The sequence below is a fragment of the Battus philenor genome, unplaced genomic scaffold (assembly GCF_028537555.1).
Source record: "Battus philenor isolate CCGP_79_NKW_IND1 unplaced genomic scaffold, ilBatPhil1.0.hap1 SCAF_15, whole genome shotgun sequence".
In the NCBI taxonomy this organism is placed as follows: domain Eukaryota; kingdom Metazoa; phylum Arthropoda; class Insecta; order Lepidoptera; family Papilionidae; genus Battus; species Battus philenor.
The window spans coordinates 2,146,171-2,153,139 of NW_027181677.1; positions in this window are offsets into that span (position 1 = coordinate 2,146,171).

A 6,969-nucleotide genomic window follows, 5' to 3' on the forward strand; every position below is an offset into this window, starting at 1 on the left:
AATGAGGTCAGCAAAAAATTCCATTTTTCACTTCACTCGCTCAAATGTCACCAGAACTTTTTACCTCTGAAAACCAAGATCTCCCTCGTACAGACTCTCCTTTTCCCCATTCTTGACTACGCTGACGCGTGCTACCTGGATGCCACTGAGGAGCTTCTAAACAAACTAGAGCGTCTCCAAAATGTATGTATTAGATTTATTTTCGGTTTACGTAAGTACGATCATATTTCCCAGTTCCGATCGCAACTCAAGTGGCTTCCAATTCGTCACCGCAGGAACGCTCATGTTCTTTCTACTCTCTATAACATCCTATACAATCCCTCTGCTCCTTCTTATCTCCGTAACCTCTTCCACTTCTCCCGGGCCCAGGACAAACCTTGTCGTTCGAACGTAAGGACGTCACTGGCCATCCCCACCCATCATTCTGATTTCTTTTCCTATTCCTTCACTGTCCATGCCGCAAGATTATGGAACGCTCTCCCCTACGAAGTACGTGATTGTCCATCATTACCTGTATTTAAAAAGCGAGTCAAAGAGCACTATTTATCGCTAGTTGTCTAGTATATATAATATTTTTAGTTATATATGTATTTATGCTTATATTATGTATATATATTATTTATTATGCTTATTTATGTAAGTATATAATATTAAGTATGTAATTATGGTCAAAAGTCGTATCTATTGTAAATATTTCAATTTAATTATTGTGCACGTTGTGTCTGCCTTACTTTTTATGAATCTTCTTCCGTAGGCCTACTGGAAGAAATTTCTGGTTAGAAATAAGTAGTGCCTGTTGTGTCAGCTATATTTGTATTGTTACTTTAGTGTTTTTATTGTGTACAATAAACTGTTAAATAAAATAAATAAATAAAATAAAATAATTTTTACACAAAGTTTGAATTATATAAGATTGTGTCTCTAGATTCGAACCCGCGACGTAAAATCGCAAGTACAACTCTACCGCTAAGCTACCACTGACATATGTATTTATTTATTATATACTATATATCTATATAAATATAAATATAGTATATGTATTTATACTATTTAATCGTGTTGATTCACTCAGCTTATCACGCAACAGTTTTCGAATCCTGACTTGACTGCGCAAAAAAATGACAATCATCTTAAAATAGAGGAGGAGCGCCTATCAGAGGAGAATAGGAATAGGAATAGGAATATCTAATGGATTCAGGCGTTATTTTGCGAAAGTCCATCCTAAGTAAGAAAAGGACTAATATAAAGCTACTTCCGCCAATGCAGTAGTAGTCGTGCAATAAAGTGTACCGCCCGCCTTTCTTACTTAGGAATAGGAATATTAAGAAGGAGTAGTGTGTCAGTGCTATGGAAGGAACAGTTAAGGAGGCGAGTGCTCGAGGAGCGAGTTTTCTTTTTTCGTTGTAAGATTAACGTTGCATAGAATGTACCATATATTAATTTACAGCAAATGAGCTCTATATTCACCTATTTAAACTTTTACACCTGTAAATAATCACCTGTATAGTTTCGTATTGTAGAAATATTCTACGAGCGAAACCGGTGAGTGCGGTTAGTTAAGAACATTCGAAATAGATATCTACTTAAAACTTTACGACGTAACCAAAACTTTACGGAACATCGCTGGCCTACTTTGGATTGAGTTTTTGGAGACATTACTAGTCGGGAGTTGTTTGAAATCAGAAATTTTATGATTTATTTTACACGTATATAATTTAAACAATGGATAAATAGTTCATTTATAAATTTATTAAAATTTTAAAACCCAATGTAACTAATCCTCGTTGAAATACTTTTCGTTCTTTACCTTAAAATACACCGTATTTATTATCATAAAGTCTCAATCACTAAGGTATTTTTTATTTATTTACACTTTATTGTACACTATAGAAAATAAATAAAAAAAACTTAGTATTTATATACAGGTACAAAAGGCAGTCTTATCGATCGAGGCGGTCTCTACCAGACAACCTTTGGATGGAGATGAGAGACATGAAGGTTATGGCTATGCATACATGTATACAAAAATACTTATACATACATATATGTATGATGTACGTGAGCAGTGACACGGGGAGGCTATAGACAAGACGCACACGAGATATTTAAGAACAGGCAGCTTAACGTTCCTGTACCTTCTCAGTCCTGACGTTCATTTGCACGCACACTAGTCACCGTTCTAGACATGTGATGAGACGCGGAAGTTTCAATTGACAAAACGGACACGGGATTTATGGGGACACTATAATTTGACTATGATTTATCAACCTCGTCATGCCGCTAATATATCTCAGATAAATCAATAGTGGTAATTATAAAACCGTGTTCAGCAACTTTGTAGTTATGTTTCTTTTATTATAATGACACAAGGCGACGATTTGCTTATGTCATTATAGAAGAAAAAAGACTGGAAGAAGTAGAGATTGTAACGATAATTACTCAAAAGAAAAATAATATGAACTTCATACGAGGGTCAAACTGAAAGTTCTTAGAAAATCAAAAATTAAGCATTCTAGCAAGTTATTAGTTTTATTATAACTTTTCAAAATAGCATCCATTTACATCAATACATCGCTGCATTCGATGGAACCATTGAGAAAAGCACCTTGCCCACTCGGCCTTAGGGGTCTCTTCGACGGCGTTTTGAAACGCAGCCACTGCTTCTTCGGCGTCCATAAAATGTTTTCCTCGAAGTTTTTCTTTTATTTTCGGGAATAAATAAAAATCGCTGGGTGCGAGGTCGGGGCTATACGGCGGGTGACCCAGTAATTCCACGTCTGAGGTCGCCAAATAGTCGATCGTTTGCCTGGCGGTGTGCGACGAGGCATTGTCGTGATGAAGGAGGATCCTGCTGCGAGGTCGTTTCTCTCGAACTTTTTCCAAGACAAGTGGCAAACAGTTGTTAGTGTACCACTCTGCATTAACCGTTTTCTGATCCTCTAAGACAACTGTCGCGTAATGACCTGTCTTTCCGAAGAACGAGGCCACCATCTTTTTTCCAACACTTCGACCTCTCTTCACTTTAGTTGGCAACTCTTCGGAAGGAAACACCCACTGAGCAGACTGTCTTTTGGTTTCCGGATCATAACAGTAAATCCAGCTTTCGTCACCCGTTAGCATGTCGAACACAGCATTTGAGTCACCTCCGTTAAATTTTTGGATCATTTCTCGGCACCAATCAACACGGCGGAGTTTTTGAGCCTCGGTCAAATTATGCGGTATCCAGCGGGCACAAAGCTTCCTGACCGCTAAATGTTCATGGAGGATTTTGTGAACTTGACTCATACCTATGCCTAGACTTGTCCGATTCTGCTGATAGGTCACTCTTTTGTCAGTCTCTATCATACGCCGCACAACACTGATATTGTCTTCAGTCGTCGCTGTAGAAGGCCGTCCCTCACGCAAATCATCGGTGAGATTAGTTCGACCACGTTTGAATTCATTAAACCAGTTGTAAACTGTGGTACGAGATGGGGCTTCATCGTGAAAAGCCAATCGAAGTCTATCATAACTTTCTTGTTGACTTATCTCATCTCTCATCGAAACTCATAAAAAATCATTGCACGAAAATTTTCTCGGCTTAAATTCATTCTGACGTGCACAGACAATTTTCAATTTGCCGCCAAATCGTAAAACAAATGACAAATGAATGAAATGTATACTCAATATTATTAGTAAAGAGTTCTATTTTCAAAATTTAAACTTATTTTTTAATATAATGCTTTTAAGTTGCCAGTTCTAAAAACTTTCAGTTTGGCCCTCGTATTAGTCAAAGATAAAAAAATTCTAAACATCTATTTACGGTAAGTACATATATGTCCAAGAACTTATTAGTTTAGTATCGTCATTTTAGCAATAGGATTTTCTATATTGGACATATACCTCATGACGGCATTTTGAAGTTGGAATGAGGAAATGGTCACACAAACCGTAATGTGTAAAACTGGACATTTTTGGAGCGTTGTAAAAAAACAAATAAGATAACAACGATTTAAGAAACTAAGATTTTAGTAAGGAAATAGTAAAACCGAGAAAAAATAACTTTGTAAATATTAAATATAATTGTAAAATCAAATACAGAAAATAAAGGCATACACGACTTCCTAAAAATTTCCAATAGGACCGGGTTGAAGCGGTATGCGTCTAGCAAATACCAAACTTAACAAGGGCCTTTGTCCACTTTGTGAGTGGACGTCGTAACCTTATGAGAACGAAACCTCTACTTCACTTATTAATTGTAAACTTATAAAGTATTTAATGGAATCAGGCGTTACCTTGCGGAAGTCCATACTAAGTAAGAAAAGGACCAATATTTAGCCACTTCCGCACATGCAGTGGTAGTCGTGCAACAAAGTGCACCGCCCGCCAGCCCGCTGATAAAAGCGTATGCGGCAAACAATGCGAATTACAAAACTACCACCGTCAAATCACCCAACACGTGTTTCACCCTTCCACGGGGCATCTTCAGGAGTTATGTTACACCGATAAGTGCCAAACACAGAGTCCTCTGCGGAAGTGGCTAAACTTATAAAGTGTTTACTTAAACAGAACTTGTGATATCATTAGAGTATTTACAACTCAGATGTATAAAAACCTATTCGATGTTATGATAATATATTGATTAGTTAAAAGGCTTCAGTTTAATTATACTGTATTTCAAAGAGTCTTCTGCTTTCGCTTTGTTATGGTTAAGTTTATAATTAATTATTGTCATATGCTGTGTATCTTCTTGTTTTGTCCAGCTGATGAACGCCCACTGTAAGGCATCGACCTACTGCAAAGATTGCCACGAAGACTCGTCCTGCACTGCTCGTATCCAGCGACATCTCGCGGCCTGAACTATGTCGTCGGTCTACCTGGAGATGGGGATTTACCCACGCCACTTATGCTGTGTATATCTTTTAATAATTTCCAGTACTTACGGTATAATATCTTATACGTGTAAATTGCGCTTTTAAACATGTCGATAAAGTACTGTGTGTGTATTTTTTCATTACTGAACACAAGCCTCCTTTATAGATTTTCGAGACAACCTCCTGGAAGAATTTTGCGTCTTAATTGACTATTTTAACAAGTTTATCTGTAAACCTTGTGCTTGAATATCATAATGTTCCAGCAGATATCTATTCTGCGCGCTATGTGTAACATTTAACAATATATTAAAAGGAAAATATTTTCCTGTCTTCATATATTCAAGATGTAGTTTTTAATGTAAAGTGTCATATGTCTAATGTAAAAGACAGTAAAACAGGTTTTAGACAGCTTTGACATTGAAGGCTTGTATGAACGAACGATAGATAAAGTGTTATCAAAACCGAAGAAGTTACTTACAATAATTGCATTCCGATAGGTATTATGGTGTTACAAGATCAAAAATAAAAATAATAAGTTATTATTTCACAAGTAAAACATATTTTAAAAATCTATTGGAAATAATAGCAACGACTGTAAACCGCAAAGCACACACACTGCTTTTAAATTTGGAATGTAAACTAGGTCAATAAAGAGCGGTGGAAGTGGTCGTGAAAACTTTTGTATGCCACGTATGAATGTGGAATATTTTAAGTTTTACGTTCGTTATTGTGATAACTCTTCCTATTTGTTTATTTCATTCTAGATGTCACAGAATAGTTTTAATATTCTTTTTCAACGGCCCCCGTATTTAGGAATCTCTCGTTCACTACTACATGTGGAATAAGGACTTGATTTACAGAGGTTCAAAACTTTTTCTTTTATTTCTTTTCTTCTTCCATTCTTACAATTTCTTCTTCTATTCTGCATCTACTAGTAATATAAGTTAGTACATTTTAGTGTGTGCAGAATTGCTAGACGTTTCTAGAGGTACGTGAATTTCGGGATATTGAAGTTAGACAAACTTTAAGCCGTTTTTGATCAGATATCTCGTGTGCGTCTTTTCATTCGTATCCACTACGTCTAGTACTACCGCACATGCTGCAAATATCTTAGAGTTAACTTAAATTTTAGTCAGTTTGATGTTTTTATTTATTATTCCATTAATAATTATGAATTATATCGTATTTATTATTAGTATATATGCTTTATTTATATGTTTCGTATATGTACACGATAACTTCTCGTTATTTATACTTCTACTGTTGCTATTATATGGTTGCATGGAAGAAATTGCCTCATGTATTAATATATTTGATATGTTTTCTAGTGTGTATAACAAAGAATAATACTTATTAGTTAAATCTAGTGTTATCATGTTTAGTTCAATATTAGGAATAAATTAAAATGTAATTAGATAAACTGTGATGCATTAAACCGGTGATAAATAAACCTATAAGAAAATTCATAAAGAAATATCTGTGATAAACTGTAAAAAAAGGACTTAAGTGCAGTGATGAGGATAGATGAATGGGATAGAATAGAAGAGAAAAATGGAATAGTAGAGTGAAAGAACGGAAAGATAGATAATGTGATGCATGGAAGAAGAATGTGGTAATAAAAAATAAAAAGTGAAAAAATAAAAGAGGAGAAGAGGTCCTCCGTAGCGGTGGCCACAAAAAATGTTTAGTTCTATTTCTAAGATCTTTTTGTACGATGAACTTTTTAATTTATTGCATCATAATTCTGTGGCATTACATGCGTTTATTATTTTATGTATGCTATCGCGTGCAAAGCATATATTACTATTAAACGATACTGTATTTATTTTGCTATAAATTCCTATCGATACTCAAACGCCTGTTCGGACATGAATAACAGATGTTTGCTATTTGCTTTTTGTTTATGTCACAGTTTTTGGCGCTGGCAATGAGTGTAATGTTTTGTCAATTTGATTCGCAAACGGTTGGTTTAGATCAGGGGTGAGCAACCTTTTTTATCGAACGGTCCATCCAAATTTTAATATTTTCGAGTGCACACTTTTTATGTGTGAAGTTGTATTTATATTATAAATATTATGTTAGCAGAAGAATCTATGAAACAAAAAAAAAGTCTTAG